Source organism: Pseudophryne corroboree, chromosome 1 (assembly GCF_028390025.1).
Source record: "Pseudophryne corroboree isolate aPseCor3 chromosome 1, aPseCor3.hap2, whole genome shotgun sequence".
NCBI lineage: Eukaryota > Metazoa > Chordata > Amphibia > Anura > Myobatrachidae > Pseudophryne > Pseudophryne corroboree.
The window spans coordinates 512,297,245-512,322,564 of record NC_086444.1 but is presented as its reverse complement, the minus strand read 5'-3'; the positions used below and the strand labels follow the sequence as shown (position 1 = coordinate 512,322,564).

At 34.1% G+C, this 25,320-nt stretch overlaps 24 non-coding genes across 24 annotated transcripts; all 24 read right to left on the bottom strand.

Annotated features, from left to right (window-relative positions):
- Positions 1–259: 259 nt before the first annotated feature.
- On the bottom strand, positions 260–342 carry TRNAL-CAG (transfer RNA leucine (anticodon CAG)). The gene has a single exon. It is a non-coding gene; the product is annotated as a tRNA-Leu (tRNA).
- Positions 343–1,020: 678 nt separating this feature from the next.
- On the bottom strand, positions 1,021–1,103 carry TRNAL-CAG (transfer RNA leucine (anticodon CAG)). The gene has a single exon. It is a non-coding gene; the product is annotated as a tRNA-Leu (tRNA).
- A 678-nt stretch (positions 1,104–1,781) lies between these two features.
- TRNAL-CAG (transfer RNA leucine (anticodon CAG)) lies at positions 1,782–1,864 on the bottom strand. The gene has a single exon. It is a non-coding gene; the product is annotated as a tRNA-Leu (tRNA).
- Positions 1,865–2,542: 678 nt separating this feature from the next.
- On the bottom strand, positions 2,543–2,625 carry TRNAL-CAG (transfer RNA leucine (anticodon CAG)). Its single transcript has one exon. It is a non-coding gene; the product is annotated as a tRNA-Leu (tRNA).
- Positions 2,626–4,042: 1,417 nt separating this feature from the next.
- Positions 4,043–4,125, bottom strand: TRNAL-CAG (transfer RNA leucine (anticodon CAG)). Its single transcript has one exon. It is a non-coding gene; the product is annotated as a tRNA-Leu (tRNA).
- Positions 4,126–6,281: 2,156 nt separating this feature from the next.
- Positions 6,282–6,364, bottom strand: TRNAL-CAG (transfer RNA leucine (anticodon CAG)). Its single transcript has one exon. It is a non-coding gene; the product is annotated as a tRNA-Leu (tRNA).
- A 678-nt stretch (positions 6,365–7,042) lies between these two features.
- Positions 7,043–7,125, bottom strand: TRNAL-CAG (transfer RNA leucine (anticodon CAG)). The gene has a single exon. It is a non-coding gene; the product is annotated as a tRNA-Leu (tRNA).
- A 678-nt stretch (positions 7,126–7,803) lies between these two features.
- On the bottom strand, positions 7,804–7,886 carry TRNAL-CAG (transfer RNA leucine (anticodon CAG)). Its single transcript has one exon. It is a non-coding gene; the product is annotated as a tRNA-Leu (tRNA).
- Positions 7,887–9,303: 1,417 nt separating this feature from the next.
- Positions 9,304–9,386, bottom strand: TRNAL-CAG (transfer RNA leucine (anticodon CAG)). The gene has a single exon. It is a non-coding gene; the product is annotated as a tRNA-Leu (tRNA).
- Positions 9,387–10,064: 678 nt separating this feature from the next.
- TRNAL-CAG (transfer RNA leucine (anticodon CAG)) lies at positions 10,065–10,147 on the bottom strand. Its single transcript has one exon. It is a non-coding gene; the product is annotated as a tRNA-Leu (tRNA).
- A 678-nt stretch (positions 10,148–10,825) lies between these two features.
- On the bottom strand, positions 10,826–10,908 carry TRNAL-CAG (transfer RNA leucine (anticodon CAG)). Its single transcript has one exon. It is a non-coding gene; the product is annotated as a tRNA-Leu (tRNA).
- Positions 10,909–13,064: 2,156 nt separating this feature from the next.
- TRNAL-CAG (transfer RNA leucine (anticodon CAG)) lies at positions 13,065–13,147 on the bottom strand. Its single transcript has one exon. It is a non-coding gene; the product is annotated as a tRNA-Leu (tRNA).
- A 678-nt stretch (positions 13,148–13,825) lies between these two features.
- On the bottom strand, positions 13,826–13,908 carry TRNAL-CAG (transfer RNA leucine (anticodon CAG)). Its single transcript has one exon. It is a non-coding gene; the product is annotated as a tRNA-Leu (tRNA).
- Positions 13,909–14,586: 678 nt separating this feature from the next.
- Positions 14,587–14,669, bottom strand: TRNAL-CAG (transfer RNA leucine (anticodon CAG)). The gene has a single exon. It is a non-coding gene; the product is annotated as a tRNA-Leu (tRNA).
- Positions 14,670–15,347: 678 nt separating this feature from the next.
- TRNAL-CAG (transfer RNA leucine (anticodon CAG)) lies at positions 15,348–15,430 on the bottom strand. Its single transcript has one exon. It is a non-coding gene; the product is annotated as a tRNA-Leu (tRNA).
- Positions 15,431–16,107: 677 nt separating this feature from the next.
- TRNAL-CAG (transfer RNA leucine (anticodon CAG)) lies at positions 16,108–16,190 on the bottom strand. Its single transcript has one exon. It is a non-coding gene; the product is annotated as a tRNA-Leu (tRNA).
- A 678-nt stretch (positions 16,191–16,868) lies between these two features.
- Positions 16,869–16,951, bottom strand: TRNAL-CAG (transfer RNA leucine (anticodon CAG)). The gene has a single exon. It is a non-coding gene; the product is annotated as a tRNA-Leu (tRNA).
- A 2,155-nt stretch (positions 16,952–19,106) lies between these two features.
- Positions 19,107–19,189, bottom strand: TRNAL-CAG (transfer RNA leucine (anticodon CAG)). Its single transcript has one exon. It is a non-coding gene; the product is annotated as a tRNA-Leu (tRNA).
- Positions 19,190–19,867: 678 nt separating this feature from the next.
- On the bottom strand, positions 19,868–19,950 carry TRNAL-CAG (transfer RNA leucine (anticodon CAG)). The gene has a single exon. It is a non-coding gene; the product is annotated as a tRNA-Leu (tRNA).
- Positions 19,951–20,628: 678 nt separating this feature from the next.
- Positions 20,629–20,711, bottom strand: TRNAL-CAG (transfer RNA leucine (anticodon CAG)). Its single transcript has one exon. It is a non-coding gene; the product is annotated as a tRNA-Leu (tRNA).
- Positions 20,712–22,150: 1,439 nt separating this feature from the next.
- Positions 22,151–22,233, bottom strand: TRNAL-CAG (transfer RNA leucine (anticodon CAG)). The gene has a single exon. It is a non-coding gene; the product is annotated as a tRNA-Leu (tRNA).
- A 678-nt stretch (positions 22,234–22,911) lies between these two features.
- TRNAL-CAG (transfer RNA leucine (anticodon CAG)) lies at positions 22,912–22,994 on the bottom strand. Its single transcript has one exon. It is a non-coding gene; the product is annotated as a tRNA-Leu (tRNA).
- Positions 22,995–23,672: 678 nt separating this feature from the next.
- Positions 23,673–23,755, bottom strand: TRNAL-CAG (transfer RNA leucine (anticodon CAG)). The gene has a single exon. It is a non-coding gene; the product is annotated as a tRNA-Leu (tRNA).
- A 1,439-nt stretch (positions 23,756–25,194) lies between these two features.
- Positions 25,195–25,277, bottom strand: TRNAL-CAG (transfer RNA leucine (anticodon CAG)). Its single transcript has one exon. It is a non-coding gene; the product is annotated as a tRNA-Leu (tRNA).
- Between the last annotated feature and the right edge of the window lie 43 nt (positions 25,278–25,320).

The window sequence follows — 25,320 nt, the reverse complement described above, 5'->3', positions numbered from 1 at the left end:
CTCTGTAAATAAAGAATTGTGGATCAAATAATAAAAATAATATGATATACACATATGTGGTTGGTTTCAAGCTCTTTTATCCAGGGAGAATACAATCTGATCTTTTATTGCAACATGGGAAATAATGAAATAATTGATGCATTTTTTATGTTGTAAATTGAAAGAGATTTGCAGTGAGTGTAAGTCTAATTCTAAAGTCAATCTTTTCACAAGTAACAAGAAATAGAAACTGTAGAGCAAAGAAGAAAATGAATAACATTGTCAGAAGTGGGATTTGAACCCACGCCTCCAGAGGAGACTGCGACCTGAACGCAGCGCCTTAGACCGCTCGGCCATCCTGACACATGAAACAACTACTTTTTTAAAAGATGTATATTATGAAATAACCTATCTATAGTTATAATGACAATGTTGCTATTAAAACTGTTAATTTAAAAACTAAATATGAATTGCTTTTCCATTCATTTTAAAGAGGTTTCTAGTTGGCGTTACAATAAAAGTAAGTTTTGTTTTCCATGTTCAGGGTTGGAATCCAAGTGTCTAGAGTTTGTTCTCTAATGGATTTTAACTCAGCAATGAAATGAAATTTGTGAATCTTGCACAAACTGGCTACTTAATTTAGCTCATGGGTTTGATTGGATGCCAATTTAGTGGACCCCAGTGGGGTTTCTGTTCATGACCATTGGCTGAGAAGAGCAGTTTTCTTAAGCCAAAGATATGGAGCCCTCATTCTGAATTTGTGAGATATTTTAGTTTGCTACCTCTGTAAATAAAGAATTGTGGATCAAATAATAAAAATAATATGATATACACATATGTGGTTGGTTTCAAGCTCTTTTATCCAGGGAGAATACAATGTGATCTTTTATTGCAACATGGGAAATAATGAAATAATTGATGCATTTTTTATGTTGTAAATTGAAAGAGATTTGCAGTGAGTGTAAGTCTAATTCTAAAGTCAATCTTTTCACAAGTAACAAGAAATAGAAACTGTAGAGCAAAGAAGAAAATGAATAACATTGTCAGAAGTGGGATTTGAACCCACGCCTCCAGAGGAGACAGCGACCTGAACGCAGCGCCTTAGACCGCTCGGCCATCCTGACACATGAAACAACTACTTTTTTAAAAGATGTATATTATGAAATAACCTATCTATAGTTATAATGACAATGTTGCTATTAAAACTGTTAATTTAAAAACTAAATATGAATTGCTTTTCCATTCATTTTAAAGAGGTTTCTAGTTGGCGTTACAATAAAAGTAAGTTTTGTTTTCCATGTTCAGGGTTGGAATCCAAGTGTCTAGAGTTTGTTCTCTAATGGATTTTAACTCAGCAATGAAATGAAATTTGTGAATCTTGCACAAACTGGCTACTTAATTTAGCTCATGGGTTTGATTGGATGCCAATTTAGTGGACCCCAGTGGGGTTTCTGTTCATGACCATTGGCTGAGAAGAGCAGTTTTCTTAAGCCAAAGATATGGAGCCCTCATTCTGAATTTGTGAGATATTTTATTTTGCTACCTCTGTAAATAAAGAATTGTGGATCAAATAATAAAAATAATATGATATACACATATGTGGTTGGTTTCAAGCTCTTTTATCTAGGAAGAATACAATCTGATCTTTTATTGCAACATGGGAAATAATGAAATAATTGATGCATTTTTTATGTTGTAAATTGAAAGAGATTTGCAGTGAGTGTTTGTCTAATTCTAAAGTCAATCTTTTCACAAGTAACAAGAAATAGAAACTGTAGAGCAAAGAAGAAAATGAATAACATTGTCAGAAGTGGGATTTGAACCCACGCCTCCAGAGGAGACTGCGACCTGAACGCAGCGCCTCAGACCGCTCGGCCATCCTGACACATGAAACCTCTGCTTTTTGAAAAGATGTATATTATGAAATAACCTATCTATAGTTACAATGACAATGTTGCTATTAAAACTGTTAATTTAAAAACTAGATATGAATTGCTTTTCCATTCATTTTAAAGAGGTTTCTAGTTGGCGTTACAATAAAAGTAAGTTTTGTTTTCCATGTTCAGGGTTGGAATCCAAGTGTCTAGAGTTTGTTCTCTAATGGATTTTAACTCAGCAATGAAATGAAATTTGTGAATCTTGCACAAACTGTCTACTTAATTTAGCTCATGGGTTTGATTGGATGCCATTGTAGTGGATCCCAGTGGGGTTTCTGTTCATGACCATTGGCTGAGAAGAGCAGTTTTCTTAAGCCAAAGATATGGAGCCCTCATTCTGAATTTGTGAGATATTTTATTTTGCTACCTCTGTAAATAAAGAATTGTGGATCAAATAATAAAAATAATATGATATACACATATGTGGTTGGTTTCAAGCTCTTTTATCCAGGGAGAATACAATCTGATCTTTTATTGCAACATGGGAAATAATGAAATAATTGATGCATTTTTTATGTTGTAAATTGAAAGAGATTTGCAGTGAGTGTAAGTCTAATTCTAAAGTCAATCTTTTCACAAGTAACAAGAAATAGAAACTGTAGAGCAAAGAAGAAAATGAATAACATTGTCAGAAGTGGGATTTGAACCCACACCTCCAGAGGAGACTGCGACCTGAACGCAGCGCCTTAGACCGCTCGGCCATCCTGACACATGAAACCACTACTTTTTGAAAAGATGTATATTATGAAATAACCTATCTATAGTTACAATGACAATGTTGCTATTAAAACTGTTAATTTAAAAACTAAATATGAATTGCTTTTTCATTCATTTTAAAGAGGTTTCTAGTTGGCGTTACAATAAAAGTATGTTTTGTTTTCCATGTTCAGGGTTGGAATCCAAGTGTCTAGAGTTTGTTCTCTAATGGATTTTAACTCAGCAATGAAATTAAATTTGTGAATCTTGCACAAACTGGTTATTTAATTTAGCTCATGGGTTCGATTGGATGCCATTGTAGTGGACCCCAGTGGGGTTTCTGTTCATGACCATTGGCTGAGAAGAGCAGTTTTCTTAAGCCAAAGATATGGAGCCCTCATTCTGAATTTGTGAGATATTTTATTTTGCTACCTCTGTAAATAAAGAATTGTGGATCAAATAATAAAAATAATATGATATACACATATGTGGTTGGTTTCAAGCTCTTTTATCCAGGGAGAATACAATCTGATCTTTTATTGCAACATGGGAAATAATGAAATAATTGATGCATTTTTTATGTTGTAAATTGAAAGAGATTTGCAGTGAGTGTTTGTCTAATTCTAAAGCCAATCTTTTCACAAGTAACAAGAAATAGAAACTGTAGAGCAAAGAAGAAAATGAATAACATTGTCAGAAGTGGGATTTGAACCCAGGCCACTCAGCGCCTTAGACCGCTCGGCCATCCTGACACATGAAACCACTGCTTTTTGAAAAGATGTATATTATGAAATAACCTATCTATAGTTACAATGACAATGTTGCTATTAAAACTGTTAATTTAAAAACTAGATATGAATTGCTTTTCCATTCATTTTAAAGAGGTTTCTAGTTGGCGTTACAATAAAAGTAAGTTTTGTTTTCCATGTTCAGGGTTGGAATCCAAGTGTCTAGAGTTTGTTCTCTAATGGATTTTAACTCAGCAATTAAATGAAATTTGTGAATCTTGCACAAACTGGCTACTTAATTTAGCTCATGGGTTTGATTGGATGCCATTGTAGTGGACCGCAGTGGGGTTTCTGTTCATGACCATTGGCTGAGAAGAGCAGTTTTCTTAAGCCAAAGATATGGAGCCCTCATTCTGAATTTGTGAGATATTTTATTTTGCTACCTCTGTAAATAAAGAATTGTGGATCAAATAATAAAAATAATATGATATACACATATGTGGTTGGTTTCAAGCTCTTTTATCCAGGAAGAATACAATCTGATCTTTTATTGCAACATGGGAAATAATGAAATAATTGATGCATTTTTTATGTTGTAAATTGAAAGAGATTTGCAGTGAGTGTTTGTCTAATTCTAAAGTCAATCTTTTCACAAGTAACAAGAAATAGAAACTGTAGAGCAAAGAAGAAAATGAATAACATTGTCAGAAGTGGGATTTGAACCCACGCCTCCAGAGGAGACTGCGACCTGAACGCAGCGCCTTAGACCGCTTTGCCATCCTGACACATGAAACCACTACTTTTTGAAAAGATGTATATTATGAAATAACCTATCTATAGTTACAATGACAATGTTGCTATTAAAACTGTTAATTTAAAAACTAAATATGAATTGCTTTTCCATTCATTTTAAAGAGGTTTCTAGTTGGCGTTTCAATAAAAGTAAGTTTTGTTTTCCATGTTCAGGGTTGGAATCCAAGTGTCTAGAGTTTGTTCTCTAATGGATTTTAACTCAGCAATGAAATGAAATTTGTGAATCTTGCACAAACTGGCTACTTAATTTAGCTCATGGGTTCGATTGGATGCCATTGTAGTGGACCCCTGTGGGGTTTCGGTTCATGACCATTGGCTGAGAAGAGCAGTTTTCTTAAGCCAAAGATATGGAGCCCTCATTCTGAATTTGTGAGATATTTTATTTTGCTACCTCTGTAAATAAAGAATTGTGGATCAAATAATAAAAATAATATGATATACACATATGTGGTTGGTTTCAAGCTCTTTTATCCAGGGAGAATACAATCTGATATTTTATTGCAACATGGGAAATAATGAAATAATTGATGCATTTTTTATGTTGTAAATTGAAAGAGATTTGCAGTGAGTGTTTGTCTAATTCTAAAGCCAATATTTTCATAAGTAACAAGAAATAGAAACTGTAGAGCAAAGAAGAAAATGAATAACATTGTCAGAAGTGGGATTTGAACCCAGGCCACGCAGCGCCTTAGACCGCTCGGCCATCCTCACACATGAAACCACTGTGTTTTGAAAAGATGTATATTATGAAATAACCTATCTATAGTTACAATGACAATGTTGCTATTAAAACTGTTAATTTAAAAACTAAATATGAATTGCTTTTTCATTAATTTTAAAGAGGTTTCTAGTTGGCGTTACAATAAAAGTATGTTTTGTTTTCCATGTTCAGGGTTGGAATCCAAGTGTCTAGAGTTTGTTCTCTAATGGATTTTAACTCAGCAATGAAATTAAATTTGTGAATCTTGCACAAACTGGTTATTTAATTTAGCTCTTGGGTTCGATTGGATGCCATTGTAGTGGACCCCAGTGGGGTTTCTGTTCATGACCATTGGCTGAGAAGAGCAGTTTTCTTAAGCCAAAGATATGGAGCCCTCATTCTGAATTTGTGAGATATTTTATTTTGCTACCTCTGTAAATAAAGAATTGTGGATCAAATAATAAAAATAATATGATATACACATATGTGGTTGGTTTCAAGCTCTTTTATCCAGGGAGAATACAATCTGATCTTTTATTGCAACATGGGAAATAATGAAATAATTGATGCATTTTTTATGTTGTAAATTGAAAGAGATTTGCAGTGAGTGTTTGTCTAATTCTAAAGCCAATCTTTTCACAAGTAACAAGAAATAGAAACTGTAGAGCAAAGAAGAAAATGAATAACATTGTCAGAAGTGGGATTTGAACCCAGGCCACTCAGCGCCTTAGACCGCTCGGCCATCCTGACACATGAAACCACTGCTTTTTGAAAAGATGTATATTCTGAAATAACCTATCTATAGTTACAATGACAATGTTGCTATTAAAACTGTTAATTTAAAAACTAGATATGAATTGCTTTTCCATTCATTTTAAAGAGGTTTCTAGTTGGCGTTACAATAAAAGTAAGTTTTGTTTTCCATGTTCAGGGTTGGAATCCAAGTGTCTAGAGTTTGTTCTCTAATGGATTTTAACTCAGCAATGAAATGAAATTTGTGAATCTTGCACAAACTGGCTACTTAATTTAGCTCATGGGTTTGATTGGATGCCAATTTAGTGGACCCCAGTGGGGTTTCTGTTCATGACCATTGGCTGAGAAGAGCAGTTTTCTTAAGCCAAAGATATGGAGCCCTCATTCTGAATTTGTGAGATATTTTATTTTGCTACCTCTGTAAATAAAGAATTGTGGATCAAATAATAAAAATAATATGATATACACATATGTGGTTGGTTTCAAGCTCTTTTATCCAGGGAGAATACAATCTGATCTTTTATTGACACATGGGAAATAATGAAATAATTGATGCATTTTTTATGCTGTAAATTGAAAGAGATTTGCAGTGAGTGTTTGTCTAAATCTAAAGTCAATCTTTTCACAAGTAACAAGACATAGAAACTGTAGAGCAAAGAAGAAAATGAACAACATTGTCAGAAGTGGGATTTGAACCCACACCTCCAGAGGAGACTGCGACCTGAACGCAGCGCCTTAGACCGCTCGGCCATCCTGACACATGAAACCACTGCTTTTTGAAAAGATGTATATTATGAAATAACCTATCTATAGTTACAATGATAATGTTGCTATTAAAACTGTTAATTTAAAAACTAGATATGAATTGCTTTTCCATTCATTTTAAAGAGGTTTCTAGTTGGCGTTACAATAAAAGTAAGTTTTGTTTTCCATGTTCAGGGTTGGAATCCAAGTGTCTAGAGTTTGTTCCCTAATGGATTTTAACTCAGCAATGAAATGAAATTTGTGAATCTTGCACAAACTGGCTACTTAATTTAGCTCATGGGTTTGATTGGATGCCAATTTAGTGGACCCCAGTGGGGTTTCTGTTCATGACCATTGGCTGAGAAGAGCAGTTTTCTTAAGCCAAAGATATGGAGCCCTCATTCTGAATTTGTGAGATATTTTATTTTGCTACCTCTGTAAATAAAGAATTGTGGATCAAATAATAAAAATAATATGATATACACATATGTGGTTGGTTTCAAGCTCTTTTATCCAGGGAGAATACAATCTGATCTTTTATTGCAACATGGGAAATAATGAAATAATTGATGCATTTTTTATGTTGTAAATTGAAAGAGATTTGCAGTGAGTGTAAGTCTAATTCTAAAGTCAATCTTTTCACAAGTAACAAGAAATAGAAACTGTAGAGCAAAGAAGAAAATGAATAACATTGTCAGAAGTGGGATTTGAACCCACGCCTCCAGAGGAGACTGCGACCTGAACGCAGCGCCTTAGACCGCTCGGCCATCCTGACACATGAAACCACTACTTTTTGAAAAGATGTATATTATGAAATAACCTATCTATAGTTACAATGACAATGTTGCTATTAAAACTGTTAATTTAAAAACTAAATATGAATTGCTTTTCCATTCATTTTAAAGAGGTTTCTAGTTGGCGTTACAATAAAAGTAAGTTTTGTTTTCCATGTTCAGGGTTGGAATCCAAGTGTCTAGAGTTTGTTCTCTAATGGATTTTAACTCAGCAATGAAATTAAATTTGTGAATCTTGCACAAACTGGTTATTTAATTTAGCTCATGGGTTCGATTGGATGCCATTGTAGTGGACCCCAGTGGGGTTTCTGTTCATGACCATTGGCTGAGAAGAGCAGTTTTCTTAAGCCAAAGATATGGAGCCCTCATTCTGAATTTGTGAGATATTTTATTTTGCTACCTCTGTAAATAAAGAATTGTGGATCAAATAATAAAAATAATATGATATACACATATGTGGTTGGTTTCAAGCTCTTTTATCCAGGGAGAATACAATCTGATATTTTATTGCAACATGGGAAATAATGAAATAATTGATGCATGTTTTATGCTGTAAATTGAAAGAGATTTGCAGTGAGTGTTTGTCTAAATCTAAAGTCAATCTTTTCACAAGTAACAAGAAATAGAAACTGTAGAGCAAAGAAGAAAATGAACAACATTGTCAGAAGTGGGATTTGAACCCACGCCTCCAGAGGAGACTGCGACCTGAACTCAGTGCCTTAGACCGCTCGGCCATCCTGACACATGAAACCACTGCTTTTTGAAAAGATGTATATTATGAAATAACCTATCTATAGTTACAATGACAATGTTGCTATTAAAACTGTTCATTTAAAAACTAAATATGAATTGCTTTTTCATTCATTTTAAAGAGGTTTCTAGTTGGCGTTACAATAAAAGTATGTTTTGTTTTCCATGTTCAGGGTTGGAATCCAAGTGTCTAGAGTTTGTTCTCTAATGGATTTTAACTCAGCAATGAAATTAAATTTGTGAATCTTGCACAAACTGGTTATTTAATTTAGCTCATGGGTTCGATTGGATGCCATTGTAGTGGACCCCAGTGGGGTTTCTGTTCATGACCATTGGCTGAGAAGAGCAGTTTTCTTAAGCCAAAGATATGGAGCCCTCATTCTGAATTTGTGAGATATTTTATTTTGCTACCTCTGTAAATAAAGAATTGTGGATCAAATAATAAAAATAATATGATATACACATATGTGGTTGGTTTCAAGCTCTTTTATCCAGGGAGAATACAATCTGATCTTTTATTGCAACATGGGAAATAATGAAATAATTGATGCATTTTTTATGTTGTAAATTGAAAGAGATTTGCAGTGAGTGTTTGTCTAATTCTAAAGCCAATCTTTTCACAAGTAACAAGAAATAGAAACTGTAGAGCAAAGAAGAAAATGAATAACATTGTCAGAAGTGGGATTTGAACCCAGGCCACTCAGCGCCTTAGACCGCTCGGCCATCCTGACACATGAAACCACTGCTTTTTGAAAAGATGTATATTCTGAAATAACCTATCTATAGTTACAATGACAATGTTGCTATTAAAACTGTTAATTTAAAAACTAGATATGAATTGCTTTTCCATTCATTTTAAAGAGGTTTCTAGTTGGCGTTACAATAAAAGTAAGTTTTGTTTTCCATGTTCAGGGTTGGAATCCAAGTGTCTAGAGTTTGTTCTCTAATGGATTTTAACTCAGCAATGAAATGAAATTTGTGAATCTTGCACAAACTGGCTACTTAATTTAGCTCATGGGTTTGATTGGATGCCAATTTAGTGGACCCCAGTGGGGTTTCTGTTCATGACCATTGGCTGAGAAGAGCAGTTTTCTTAAGCCAAAGATATGGAGCCCTCATTCTGAATTTGTGAGATATTTTATTTTGCTACCTCTGTAAATAAAGAATTGTGGATCAAATAATAAAAATAATATGATATACACATATGTGGTTGGTTTCAAGCTCTTTTATCCAGGGAGAATACAATCTGATCTTTTATTGACACATGGGAAATAATGAAATAATTGATGCATTTTTTATGCTGTAAATTGAAAGAGATTTGCAGTGAGTGTTTGTCTAAATCTAAAGTCAATCTTTTCACAAGTAACAAGACATAGAAACTGTAGAGCAAAGAAGAAAATGAACAACATTGTCAGAAGTGGGATTTGAACCCACACCTCCAGAGGAGACTGCGACCTGAACGCAGCGCCTTAGACCGCTCGGCCATCCTGACACATGAAACCACTGCTTTTTGAAAAGATGTATATTATGAAATAACCTATCTATAGTTACAATGATAATGTTGCTATTAAAACTGTTAATTTAAAAACTAGATATGAATTGCTTTTCCATTCATTTTAAAGAGGTTTCTAGTTGGCGTTACAATAAAAGTAAGTTTTGTTTTCCATGTTCAGGGTTGGAATCCAAGTGTCTAGAGTTTGTTCCCTAATGGATTTTAACTCAGCAATGAAATGAAATTTGTGAATCTTGCACAAACTGGCTACTTAATTTAGCTCATGGGTTTGATTGGATGCCAATTTAGTGGACCCCAGTGGGGTTTCTGTTCATGACCATTGGCTGAGAAGAGCAGTTTTCTTAAGCCAAAGATATGGAGCCCTCATTCTGAATTTGTGAGATATTTTATTTTGCTACCTCTGTAAATAAAGAATTGTGGATCAAATAATAAAAATAATATGATATACACATATGTGGTTGGTTTCAAGCTCTTTTATCCAGGGAGAATACAATCTGATCTTTTATTGCAACATGGGAAATAATGAAATAATTGATGCATTTTTTATGTTGTAAATTGAAAGAGATTTGCAGTGAGTGTAAGTCTAATTCTAAAGTCAATCTTTTCACAAGTAACAAGAAATAGAAACTGTAGAGCAAAGAAGAAAATGAATAACATTGTCAGAAGTGGGATTTGAACCCACGCCTCCAGAGGAGACTGCGACCTGAACGCAGCGCCTTAGACCGCTCGGCCATCCTGACACATGAAACCACTACTTTTTGAAAAGATGTATATTATGAAATAACCTATCTATAGTTACAATGACAATGTTGCTATTAAAACTGTTAATTTAAAAACTAAATATGAATTGCTTTTCCATTCATTTTAAAGAGGTTTCTAGTTGGCGTTACAATAAAAGTAAGTTTTGTTTTCCATGTTCAGGGTTGGAATCCAAGTGTCTAGAGTTTGTTCTCTAATGGATTTTAACTCAGCAATGAAATTAAATTTGTGAATCTTGCACAAACTGGTTATTTAATTTAGCTCATGGGTTCGATTGGATGCCATTGTAGTGGACCCCAGTGGGGTTTCTGTTCATGACCATTGGCTGAGAAGAGCAGTTTTCTTAAGCCAAAGATATGGAGCCCTCATTCTGAATTTGTGAGATATTTTATTTTGCTACCTCTGTAAATAAAGAATTGTGGATCAAATAATAAAAATAATATGATATACACATATGTGGTTGGTTTCAAGCTCTTTTATCCAGGGAGAATACAATCTGATATTTTATTGCAACATGGGAAATAATGAAATAATTGATGCATGTTTTATGCTGTAAATTGAAAGAGATTTGCAGTGAGTGTTTGTCTAAATCTAAAGTCAATCTTTTCACAAGTAACAAGAAATAGAAACTGTAGAGCAAAGAAGAAAATGAACAACATTGTCAGAAGTGGGATTTGAACCCACGCCTCCAGAGGAGACTGCGACCTGAACTCAGTGCCTTAGACCGCTCGGCCATCCTGACACATGAAACCACTGCTTTTTGAAAAGATGTATATTATGAAATAACCTATCTATAGTTACAATGACAATGTTGCTATTAAAACTGTTCATTTAAAAACTAAATATGAATTGCTTTTTCATTCATTTTAAAGAGGTTTCTAGTTGGCGTTACAATAAAAGTATGTTTTGTTTTCCATGTTCAGGGTTGGAATCCAAGTGTCTAGAGTTTGTTCTCTAATGGATTTTAACTCAGCAATGAAATTAAATTTGTGAATCTTGCACAAACTGGTTATTTAATTTAGCTCATGGGTTCGATTGGATGCCATTGTAGTGGACCCCAGTGGGGTTTCTGTTCATGACCATTGGCTGAGAAGAGCAGTTTTCTTAAGCCAAAGATATGGAGCCCTCATTCTGAATTTGTGAGATATTTTATTTTGCTACCTCTGTAAATAAAGAATTGTGGATCAAATAATAAAAATAATATGATATACACATATGTGGTTGGTTTCAAGCTCTTTTATCCAGGGAGAATACAATCTGATCTTTTATTGCAACATGGGAAATAATGAAATAATTGATGCATTTTTTATGTTGTAAATTGAAAGAGATTTGCAGTGAGTGTTTGTCTAATTCTAAAGCCAATCTTTTCACAAGTAACAAGAAATAGAAACTGTAGAGCAAAGAAGAAAATGAATAACATTGTCAGAAGTGGGATTTGAACCCAGGCCACGCAGCGCCTTAGACCGCTCGGCCATCCTCACACATGAAACCACTGTGTTTTGAAAAGATGTATATTATGAAATAACCTATCTATAGTTACAATGACAATGTTGCTATTAAAACTGTTAATTTAAAAACTAAATATGAATTGCTTTTTCATTAATTTTAAAGAGGTTTCTAGTTGGCGTTACAATAAAAGTATGTTTTGTTTTCCATGTTCAGGGTTGGAATCCAAGTGTCTAGAGTTTGTTCTCTAATGGATTTTAACTCAGCAATGAAATTAAATTTGTGAATCTTGCACAAACTGGTTATTTAATTTAGCTCTTGGGTTCGATTGGATGCCATTGTAGTGGACCCCAGTGGGGTTTCTGTTCATGACCATTGGCTGAGAAGAGCAGTTTTCTTAAGCCAAAGATATGGAGCCCTCATTCTGAATTTGTGAGATATTTTATTTTGCTACCTCTGTAAATAAAGAATTGTGGATCAAATAATAAAAATAATATGATATACACATATGTGGTTGGTTTCAAGCTCTTTTATCCAGGGAGAATACAATCTGATCTTTTATTGCAACATGGGAAATAATGAAATAATTGATGCATTTTTTATGTTGTAAATTGAAAGAGATTTGCAGTGAGTGTTTGTCTAATTCTAAAGCCAATCTTTTCACAAGTAACAAGAAATAGAAACTGTAGAGCAAAGAAGAAAATGAATAACATTGTCAGAAGTGGGATTTGAACCCAGGCCACTCAGCGCCTTAGACCGCTCGGCCATCCTGACACATGAAACCACTGCTTTTTGAAAAGATGTATATTCTGAAATAACCTATCTATAGTTACAATGACAATGTTGCTATTAAAACTGTTAATTTAAAAACTAGATATGAATTGCTTTTCCATTCATTTTAAAGAGGTTTCTAGTTGGCGTTACAATAAAAGTAAGTTTTGTTTTCCATGTTCAGGGTTGGAATCCAAGTGTCTAGAGTTTGTTCTCTAATGGATTTTAACTCAGCAATGAAATGAAATTTGTGAATCTTGCACAAACTGGCTACTTAATTTAGCTCATGGGTTTGATTGGATGCCAATTTAGTGGACCCCAGTGGGGTTTCTGTTCATGACCATTGGCTGAGAAGAGCAGTTTTCTTAAGCCAAAGATATGGAGCCCTCATTCTGAATTTGTGAGATATTTTATTTTGCTACCTCTGTAAATAAAGAATTGTGGATCAAATAATAAAAATAATATGATATACACATATGTGGTTGGTTTCAAGCTCTTTTATCCAGGGAGAATACAATCTGATCTTTTATTGACACATGGGAAATAATGAAATAATTGATGCATTTTTTATGCTGTAAATTGAAAGAGATTTGCAGTGAGTGTTTGTCTAAATCTAAAGTCAATCTTTTCACAAGTAACAAGACATAGAAACTGTAGAGCAAAGAAGAAAATGAACAACATTGTCAGAAGTGGGATTTGAACCCACACCTCCAGAGGAGACTGCGACCTGAACGCAGCGCCTTAGACCGCTCGGCCATCCTGACACATGAAACCACTGCTTTTTGAAAAGATGTATATTATGAAATAACCTATCTATAGTTACAATGATAATGTTGCTATTAAAACTGTTAATTTAAAAACTAGATATGAATTGCTTTTCCATTCATTTTAAAGAGGTTTCTAGTTGGCGTTACAATAAAAGTAAGTTTTGTTTTCCATGTTCAGGGTTGGAATCCAAGTGTCTAGAGTTTGTTCCCTAATGGATTTTAACTCAGCAATGAAATGAAATTTGTGAATCTTGCACAAACTGGCTACTTAATTTAGCTCATGGGTTTGATTGGATGCCAATTTAGTGGACCCCAGTGGGGTTTCTGTTCATGACCATTGGCTGAGAAGAGCAGTTTTCTTAAGCCAAAGATATGGAGCCCTCATTCTGAATTTGTGAGATATTTTATTTTGCTACCTCTGTAAATAAAGAATTGTGGATCAAATAATAAAAATAATATGATATACACATATGTGGTTGGTTTCAAGCTCTTTTATCCAGGGAGAATACAATCTGATCTTTTATTGCAACATGGGAAATAATGAAATAATTGATGCATTTTTTATGTTGTAAATTGAAAGAGATTTGCAGTGAGTGTAAGTCTAATTCTAAAGTCAATCTTTTCACAAGTAACAAGAAATAGAAACTGTAGAGCAAAGAAGAAAATGAATAACATTGTCAGAAGTGGGATTTGAACCCACGCCTCCAGAGGAGACTGCGACCTGAACGCAGCGCCTTAGACCGCTCGGCCATCCTGACACATGAAACCACTACTTTTTGAAAAGATGTATATTATGAAATAACCTATCTATAGTTACAATGACAATGTTGCTATTAAAACTGTTAATTTAAAAACTAAATATGAATTGCTTTTCCATTCATTTTAAAGAGGTTTCTAGTTGGCGTTACAATAAAAGTAAGTTTTGTTTTCCATGTTCAGGGTTGGAATCCAAGTGTCTAGAGTTTGTTCTCTAATGGATTTTAACTCAGCAATGAAATTAAATTTGTGAATCTTGCACAAACTGGTTATTTAATTTAGCTCATGGGTTCGATTGGATGCCATTGTAGTGGACCCCAGTGGGGTTTCTGTTCATGACCATTGGCTGAGAAGAGCAGTTTTCTTAAGCCAAAGATATGGAGCCCTCATTCTGAATTTGTGAGATATTTTATTTTGCTACCTCTGTAAATAAAGAATTGTGGATCAAATAATAAAAATAATATGATATACACATATGTGGTTGGTTTCAAGCTCTTTTATCCAGGGAGAATACAATCTGATATTTTATTGCAACATGGGAAATAATGAAATAATTGATGCATGTTTTATGCTGTAAATTGAAAGAGATTTGCAGTGAGTGTTTGTCTAAATCTAAAGTCAATCTTTTCACAAGTAACAAGAAATAGAAACTGTAGAGCAAAGAAGAAAATGAACAACATTGTCAGAAGTGGGATTTGAACCCACGCCTCCAGAGGAGACTGCGACCTGAACTCAGTGCCTTAGACCGCTCGGCCATCCTGACACATGAAACCACTGCTTTTTGAAAAGATGTATATTATGAAATAACCTATCTATAGTTACAATGACAATGTTGCTATTAAAACTGTTCATTTAAAAACTAAATATGAATTGCTTTTTCATTCATTTTAAAGAGGTTTCTAGTTGGCGTTACAATAAAAGTATGTTTTGTTTTCCATGTTCAGGGTTGGAATCCAAGTGTCTAGAGTTTGTTCTCTAATGGATTTTAACTCAGCAATGAAATTAAATTTGTGAATCTTGCACAAACTGGTTATTTAATTTAGCTCATGGGTTCGATTGGATGCCATTGTAGTGGACCCCAGTGGGGTTTCTGTTCATGACCATTGGCTGAGAAGAGCAGTTTTCTTAAGCCAAAGATATGGAGCCCTCATTCTGAATTTGTGAGATATTTTATTTTGCTACCTCTGTAAATAAAGAATTGTGGATCAAATAATAAAAATAATATGATATACACATATGTGGTTGGTTTCAAGCTCTTTTATCCAGGGAGAATACAATCTGATCTTTTATTGCAACATGGGAAATAATGAAATAATTGATGCATTTTTTATGTTGTAAATTGAAAGAGATTTGCAGTGAGTGTTTGTCTAATTCTAAAGCCAATCTTTTCACAAGTAACAAGAAATAGAAACTGTAGAGCAAAGAAGAAAATGAATAACATTGTCAGAAGTGGGATTTGAAACCACGCCTCCAGAGGAGACTGCGACCTGAACGCAGCGCCTTAGACCGCTCTGCCATCCTGACACATGAAACCACTACTTTTTGAAAAGATGTATATTATGAAATAACCTATCTATAGTTGCAATGACAATGTTGCTTTAAAACTGTTAATTTAAAAACTAAATATGAATTGCTTTTTCATTCATTTTAAAGAGGTTTCTAGTTGGCGTTACAATAAAAGTATGTTTTGTTTTCCATGTTCAGGGTTGGAATCCAAGTGTCTAGAGTTTGTTCTCTAATGGATTTTAACTCAGCAATGAAATTAAATTTGTGAATCTTGCACAAACTGGTTATTTAATTTAGCTCATGGGTTCGATTGGATGCCATTGTAGTGGACCCCAGTGGGGTTTCTGTTCATGACCATTGGCTGAGAAGAGCAGTTTTCTTAAGCCAAAGATATGGAGCCCTCATTCTGAATTTGTGAGATATTTTATTTTGCTACCTCTGTAAATAAAGAATTGTGGATCAAATAATAAAAATAATATGATATACACATATGTGGTTGGTTTCAAGCTCTTTTATCCAGGGAGAATACAATCTGATATTTTATTGCAACATGGGAAATAATGAAATAATTGATGCATGTTTTATGCTGTAAATTGAAAGAGATTTGCAGTGAGTGTTTGTCTAAATCTAAAGTCAATCTTTTCACAAGTAACAAGAAATAGAAACTGTAGAGCAAAGAAGAAAATGAACAACATTGTCAGAAGTGGGATTTGAACCCACGCCTCCAGAGGAGACTGCGACCTGAACTCAGCGCCTTAGACCGCTCGGCCATCCTGACACATGAAACCACTGCTTTTTGAAAAGATGTATATTATGAAATAACCTATCTATAGTTACAATGACAATGTTGCTATTAAAACTGTTCATTTAAAAACTAAATATGAATTGCTTTTTCATTCATTTTAAAGAGGTTTCTAGTTGGCGTTACAATAAAAGTATGTTTTGTTTTCCATGTTCAGGGTTGGAATCCAAGTGTCTAGAGTTTGTTCTCTAATGGATTTTAACTCAGCAATGAAATTAAATTTGTGAATCTTGCACAAACTGGTTATTTAATTTAGCTCATGGGTTCGATTGGATGCCATTGTAGTGGACCCCAGTGGGGTTTCTGTTCATGACCATTGGCTGAGAAGAGCAGTTTTCTTAAGCCAAAGATATGGAGCCCTCATTCTGAATTTGTGAGATATTTTATTTTGCTACCTCTGTAAATAAAGAATTGTGGATCAAATAATAAAAATAATATGATATACACATATGTGGTTGGTTTCAAGCTCTTTTATCCAGGGAGAATACAATCTGATCTTTTATTGCAACATGGGAAATAATGAAATAATTGATGCATTTTTTATGTTGTAAATTGAAAGAGATTTGCAGTGAGTGTTTGTCTAATTCTAAAGCCAATCTTTTCACAAGTAACAAGAAATAGAAACTGTAGAGCAAAGAAGAAAATGAATAACATTGTCAGAAGTGGGATTTGAAACCACGCCTCCAGAGGAGACTGCGACCTGAACGCAGCGCCTTAGACCGCTCTGCCATCCTGACACATGAAACCACTACTTTTTGAAAAGATGTATATTATGAAATAACCTATCTATAGTTGCAATGACAATGTTGCTTTAAAACTGTTAATTTAAAAACTAAATATGAATTGCTTTTTCATTCATTTTAAAGAGGTTTCTAGTTGGCGTTACAATAAAAGTATGTTTTGTTTTCCATGTTCAGGGTTGGAATCCAAGTGTCTAGAGTTTGTTCTCTAATGGATTTTAACTCAGCAATGAAATTAAATTTGTGAATCTTGCACAAACTGGTTATTTAATTTAGCTCATGGGTTCGATTGGATGCCATTGTAGTGGACCCCAGTGGGGTTTCTGTTCATGACCATTGGCTGAGAAGAGCAGTTTTCTTAAGCCAAAGATATGGAGCCCTCATTCTGAATTTGTGAGATATTTTATTTTGCTACCTCTGTAAATAAAGAATTGTGGATCAAATAATAAAAATAATATGATATACACATATGTGGTTGGTTTCAAGCTCTTTTATCCAGGGAGAATACAATCTGATCTTTTATTGCAACATGGGAAATAATGAAATAATTGATGCATGTTTTATGCTGTAAATTGAAAGAGATTTGCAGTGAGTGTTTGTCTAAATCTAAAGTCAATCTTTTCACAAGTAACAAGAAATAGAAACTGTAGAGCAAAGAAGAAAATGAACAACATTGTCAGAAGTGGGATTTGAACCCAGGCCACTCAGTGCCTTAGACCGCTCTGCCATCCTGACACATGAAACCACTACTTTTTGAAAAGATGTATATTATGAAATAACCTATCTATAGTTACAATGACAATGTTGCTATTAAAACTGTTAATTTAAAAACTAAATATGAATTGTTTTTTCATTCATTTTAAAGAGGTTTCTAGTTGGCGTTACAATAAAAGTATGTTTTGTTTTCCATGTTCAGGGTTGGAATCCAAGTGTCTAGAGTTTGTTCTCTAATGGATTTTAACTCAGCAATGAAATTAAATTTGTGAATCTTGCACAAACTGGTTATTTAATTTAGCTCATGGGTTCGATTGGATGCCATTGTAGTGGACCCCAGTGGGGTTTCTGTTCATGACCATTGGCTGAGAAGAGTAGTTTTCTTAAGCCAAAGATATGGAGCCCTCATTCTGAATTTGTGAGATATTTTATTTTGCTACCTCTGTAAATAAAGAATTGTGGATCAAATAATAAAAATAATATGATATACACATATGTGGTTGGTTTCAAGCTCTTTTATCCAGGGAGAATACAATCTGATCTTTTATTGCAACATGGGAAATAATGAAATAATTGATGCATTTTTTATGTTGTAAATTGAAAGAGATTTGCAGTGAGTGTTTGTCTAATTCTAAAGCCAATCTTTTCACAAGTAACAAGAAATAGAAACTGTAGACCAAAGAAGAAAATGAATAACATTGTCAGAAGTGGGATTTGAACCCAGGCCACTCAGTGCCTTAGACCGCTCTGCCATCCTGACACATGAAACCACTACTTTTTGAAAAGATGTATATTATGAAATAACCTATCTATAGTTATAATGACAATGTTGCTATTAAAACTGTTAATTTAAAAACTAAATATGAATTGCTTTTCCATTCATTTTAAAGAGGTTTCTAGTTGGCGTTACAATAAAAGTAAGTTTTGTTTTCCATGTTCAGGGTTGGAATCCAAGTGTCTAGAGTTTGTTCTCTAATGGATTTTAACTCAGCAATGAAATTAAATTTGTGAATCTTGCACAAACTGGCTACTTAATTTAGCTCATGGGTTTGATTGGATGCCATTGTAGTGGACCCCAGAGGGGTTTCTGTTCATGACCATTGGCTGAGAAGAGCAGTTTTCTTAAGCCAAAGATATGGAGCCCTCATTCTGAATTTGTGAGATATTTTATTTTGCTACCTCTGTAAATAAAGAATTGTGGATCAAATAATAAAAATAATATGATATACACATATGTGGTTGGTTTCAAGCTCTTTTATCTAGGAAGAATACAATCTGATCTTTTATTGCAACATGGGAAATAATGAAATAATTGATGCATTTTTTATGTTGTAAATTGAAAGAGATTTGCAGTGAGTGTTTGTCTAATTCTAAAGTCAATCTTTTCACAAGTAACAAGAAATAGAAACTGTAGAGCAAAGAAGAAAATGAATAACATTGTCAGAAGTGGGATTTGAACCCACGCCTCCAGAGGAGACTGCGACCTGAACGCAGCGCCTCAGACCGCTCGGCCATCCTGACACATGAAACCTCTGCTTTTTGAAAAGATGTATATTATGAAATAACCTATCTATAGTTACAATGACAATGTTGCTATTAAAACTGTTAATTTAAAAACTAGATATGAATTGCTTTTCCATTCATTTTAAAGAGGTTTCTAGTTGGCGTTACAATAAAAGTAAGTTTTGTTTTCCATGTTCAGGGTTGGAATCCAAGTGTCTAGAGTTTGTTCTCTAATGGATTTTAACTCAGCAATGAAATGAAATTTGTGAATCTTGCACAAACTGGCTACTTAATTTAGCTCATGGGTTTGATTGGATGCCATTGTAGTGGACCCCAGTGGGGTTTCTGTTCATGACCATTGGCTGAGAAGAGCAGTTTTCTTAAGCCAAAGATATGGAGCCCTCATTCTGAATTTGTGAGATATTTTATTTTGCTACCTCTGTAAATAAAGAATTGTGGATCAAATAATAAAAATAATATGATATACACATATGTGGTTGGTTTCAAGCTCTTTTATCCAGGGAGAATACAATCTGATCTTTTATTGCAACATGGGAAATAATGAAATAATTGATGCATTTTTTATGTTGTAAATTGAAAGAGATTTGCAGTGAGTGTAAGTCTAATTCTAAAGTCAATCTTTTCACAAGTAACAAGAAATAGAAACTGTAGAGCAAATAAGAAAATGAATAACATTGTCAGAAGTGGGATTTGAACCCACGCCTCCAGAAAAGACTGCGACCTGAACGCAGCGCCTTAGACCGCTCGGCCATCCTGACACATGAAACCACTACTTTTTGAAAAGATGTATATTATGAAATAACCTATCTATAGTTACAATGACAATGTTGCTATTAAAACTGTTAATTTAAAAACTAAATATGAATTGCTTTTCCATTCATTTTAAAGAGGTTTCTAGTTGGCGTTACAATAAAAGTAAGTTTTGTTTTCCATGTTCAGGGTTGGAATCCAAGTGTCTAGAGTTTGTTCTCTAATGGATTTTAACTCAGCAATGAAATTAAATTTGTGAATCTTGCACAAACTGGCTACTTAATTTAGCTCATGGGTTTGATTGGATGCCATTGTAGTGGACCCCAGTGGGGTTTCTGTTCATGACCATTGGCTGAGAAGAGCAGTTTTCTTAAGCCAAAGATATGGAGCCCTCATTCTGAATTTGTGAGATATTTTATTTTGCTACCTCTGTAAATAAAGAATTGTGGATCAAATAATAAAAATAATATGATATACACATATGTGGTTGGTTTCAAGCTCTTTTATCTAGGAAGAATACAATCTGATCTTTTATTGCAACATGGGAAATAATGAAATAATTGATGCATTTTTTATGTTGTAAATTGAAAGAGATTTGCAGTGAGTGTTTGTCTAATTCTAAAGTCAATCTTTTCACAAGTAACAAGAAATAGAAACTGTAGAGCAAAGAAGAAAATGAATAACATTGTCAGAAGTGGGATTTGAACCCACGCCTCCAGAGGAGACTGCGACCTGAACGCAGCGCCTCAGACCGCTCGGCCATCCTGACACATGAAACCCCTGCTTTTTGAAAAGATGTATATTATGAAATAACCTATCTATAGTTACAATGACAATGTTGCTATTAAAACTGTTAATTTAAAAACTAGATATGAATTGCTTTTCCATTCATTTTAAAGAGGTTTCTAGTTGGCGTTACAATAAAAGTAAGTTTTGTTTTCCATGTTCAGGGTTGGAATCCAAGTGTCTAGAGTTTGTTCTCTAATGGATTTTAACTCAGCAATGAAATTAAATTTGTGAATCTTGCACAAACTGTCTACTTAATTTAGCTCATGGGTTTGATTGGATGCCATTGTAGTGGACCCCAGTGGGGTTTCTGTTCATGACCATTGGCTGAGAAGAGCAGTTTTCTTAAGCCAAAGATATGGAGCCCTCATTCTGAATTTGTGAGATATTTTATTTTGCTACCTCTGTAAATAAAGAATTGTGGATCAAATAATAAAAATAATATGATATACACATATGTGGTTGGTTTCAAGCTCTTTTATCTAGGAAGAATACAATCTGATCTTTTATTGCAACATGGGAAATAATGAAATAATTGATGCATTTTTTATGTTGTAAATTGAAAGAGATTTGCAGTGAGTGTTTGTCTAATTCTAAAGTCAATCTTTTCACAAGTAACAAGAAATAGAAACTGTAGAGCAAAGAAGAAAATGAATAACATTGTCAGAAGTCAGATTTGAACCCACGCCTCAAGAGGAGACTGCGACCTGAACGCAGCGCCTCAGACCGCTCGGCCATCCTGACACATGAAACCTCTGCTTTTTGAAAAGATGTATATTATGAAATAACCTATCTATAGTTACAATGACAATGTTGCTATTAAAACTGTTAATTTAAAAACTAAATATGAATTGCTTTTCCATTCATTTTAAAGAGGTTTCTAGTTGGCGTTACAATAAAAGTAAGTTTTGTTTTCCATGTTCAGGGTTGGAATCCAAGTGTCTAGAGTTTGTTCTCTAATGGATTTTAACTCAGCAATGAAATTAAATTTGTGAATCTTGCACAAACTGGCTACTTAATTTAGCTCATGGGTTTGATTGGATGCCATTGTAGTGGACCCCAGAGGGGTTTCTGTTCATGACCATTGGCTGAGAAGAGCAGTTTTCTTAAGCCAAAGATATGGAGCCCTCATTCTGAATTTGTGAGATATTTTATTTTGCTACCTCTGTAAATAAAGAATTGTGGATCAAATAATAAAAATAATATGATATACACATATGTGGTTGGTTTCAAGCTCTTTTATCTAGGAAGAATACAATCTGATCTTTTATTGCAACATGGGAAATAATGAAATAATTGATGCATTTTTTATGTTGTAAATTGAAAGAGATTTGCAGTGAGTGTTTGTCTAATTCTAAAGTCAATCTTTTCACAAGTAACAAGAAATAGAAACTGTAGAGCAAAGAAGAAAATGAATAACATTGTCAGAAGTGGGATTTGAACCCACGCCTCCAGAGGAGACTGCGACCTGAACGCAGCGCCTCAGACCGCTCGGCCATCCTGACACATGAAACCTCTGCTTTTTGAAAAGATGTATATTATGAAATAACCTATCTATAGTTACAATGACAATGTTGCTATTAAAACTGTTAATTTAAAAACTAGATATGAATTGCTTTTCCATTCATTTTAAAGAGGTTTCTAGTTGGCGTTACAATAAAAGTAAGTTTTGTTTTCCATGTTCAGGGTTGGAATCCAAGTGTCTAGAGTTTGTTCTCTAATGGATTTTAACTCAGCAATGAAATGAAATTTGTGAATCTTGCACAAACTGGCTACTTAATTTAGCTCATGGGTTTGATTGGATGCCATTGTAGTGGACCCCAGTGGGGTTTCTGTTCATGACCATTGGCTGAGAAGAGCAGTTTTCTTAAGCCAAAGATATGGAGCCCTCATTCTGAATTTGTGAGATATTTTATTTTGCTACCTCTGTAAATAAAGAATTGTGGATCAAATAATAAAAATAATATGATATACACATATGTGGTTGGTTTCAAGCTCTTTTATCCAGGGAGAATACAATCTGATCTTTTATTGCAACATGGGAAATAATGAAATAATTGATGCATTTTTTATGTTGTAAATTGAAAGAGATTTGCAGTGAGTGTAAGTCTAATTCTAAAGTCAATCTTTTCACAAGTAACAAGAAATAGAAACTGTAGAGCAAATAAGAAAATGAATAACATTGTCAGAAGTGGGATTTGAACCCACGCCTCCAGAAAAGACTGCGACCTGAACGCAGCGCCTTAGACCGCTCGGCCATCCTGACACATGAAACCACTACTTTTTGAAAAGATGTATATTATGAAATAACCTATCTATAGTTACAATGACAATGTTGCTATTAAAACTGTTAATTTAAAAACTAAATATGAATTGCTTTTCCATTCATTTTAAAGAGGTTTCTAGTTGGCGTTACAATAAAAGTAAGTTTTGTTTTCCATGTTCAGGGTTGGAATCCAAGTGTCTAGAGTTTGTTCTCTAATGGATTTTAACTCAGCAATGAAATTAAATTTGTGAATCTTGCACAAACTGGCTACTTAATTTAGCTCATGGGTTTGATTGGATGCCATTGTAGTGGACCCCAGTGGGGTTTCTGTTCATGACCATTGGCTGAGAAGAGCAGTTTTCTTAAGCCAAAGATATGGAGCCCTCATTCTGAATTTGTGAGATATTTTATTTTGCTACCTCTGTAAATAAAGAATTGTGGATCAAATAATAAAAATAATATGATATACACATATGTGGTTGGTTTCAAGCTCTTTTATCTAGGAAGAATACAATCTGATCTTTTATTGCAACATGGGAAATAATGAAATAATTGATGCATTTTTTATGTTGTAAATTGAAAGAGATTTGCAGTGAGTGTTTGTCTAATTCTAAAGTCAATCTTTTCACAAGTAACAAGAAATAGAAACTGTAGAGCAAAGAAGAAAATGAATAACATTGTCAGAAGTGGGATTTGAACCCACGCCTCCAGAGGAGACTGCGACCTGAACGCAGCGCCTCAGACCGCTCGGCCATCCTGACACATGAAACCCCTGCTTTTTGAAAAGATGTATATTATGAAATAACCTATCTATAGTTACAATGACAATGTTGCTATTAAAACTGTTAATTTAAAAACTAGATATGAATTGCTTTTCCATTCATTTTAAAGAGGTTTCTAGTTGGCGTTACAATAAAAGTAAGTTTTGTTTTCCATGTTCAGGGTTGGAATCCAAGTGTCTAGAGTTTGTTCTCTAATGGATTTTAACTCAGCAATGAAATTAAATTTGTGAATCTTGCACAAACTGTCTACTTAATTTAGCTCATGGGTTTGATTGGATGCCATTGTAGTGGACCCCAGTGGGGTTTCTGTTCATGACCATTGGCTGAGAAGAGCAGTTTTCTTAAGCCAAAGATATGGAGCCCTCATTCTGAATTTGTGAGATATTTTATTTTGCTACCTCTGTAAATAAAGAATTGTGGATCAAATAATAAAAATAATATGATATACACATATGTGGTTGGTTTCAAGCTCTTTTATCTAGGAAGAATACAATCTGATCTTTTATTGCAACATGGGAAATAATGAAATAATTGATGCATTTTTTATGTTGTAAATTGAAAGAGATTTGCAGTGAGTGTTTGTCTAATTCTAAAGTCAATCTTTTCACAAGTAACAAGAAATAGAAACTGTAGAGCAAAGAAGAAAATGAATAACATTGTCAGAAGTCAGATTTGAACCCACGCCTCAAGAGGAGACTGCGACCTGAACGCAGCGCCTCAGACCGCTCGGCCATCCTGACACATGAAACCTCTGCTTTTTGAAAAGATGTATATTATGAAATAACCTATCTATAGTTACAATGACAATGTTGCTATTAAAACTGTTAATTTAAAAACTAGATATGAATTGCTTTTCCATTCATTTTAAAGAGGTTTCTAGTTGGCGTTACAATAAAAGTAAGTTTTGTTTTCCATGTTCAGGGTTGGAATCCAAGTGTCTAGAGTTTGTTCTCTAATGGATTTTAACTCAGCAATGAAATGAAATTTGTGAATCTTGCACAAACTGGCTACTTAATTTAGCTCATGGGTTTGATTGGATGCCATTGTAGTGGACCCCAGTGGGGTTTCTGTTCATGACCATTGGCTGAGAAGAGCAGTTTTCTTAAGCCAAAGATATGGAGCCCTCATTCTGAATTTGTGAGATATTTTATTTTGCTACCTCTGTAAATAAAGAATTGTGGATCAAATAATAAAAATAATATGATATACACATATGTGGTTGGTTTCAAGCTCTTTTATCCAGGGAGAATACAATCTGATCTTTTATTGCAACATGGGAAATAATGAAATAATTGATGCATTTTTTATGTTGTAAATTGAAAGAGATTTGCAGTGAGTGTAAGTCTAATTCTAAAGTCAATCTTTTCACAAGTAACAAGAAATAGAAACTGTAGAGCAAAGAAGAAAATGAATAACATTGTCAGAAGTGGGATTTGAACCCACGCCTCCAGAGGAGACTGCGACCTGAACGCAGCGCCTTAGACCGCTCGGCCATCCTGACACATGAAACCACTACTTTTTTTAAAATATGTATATTATGAAAT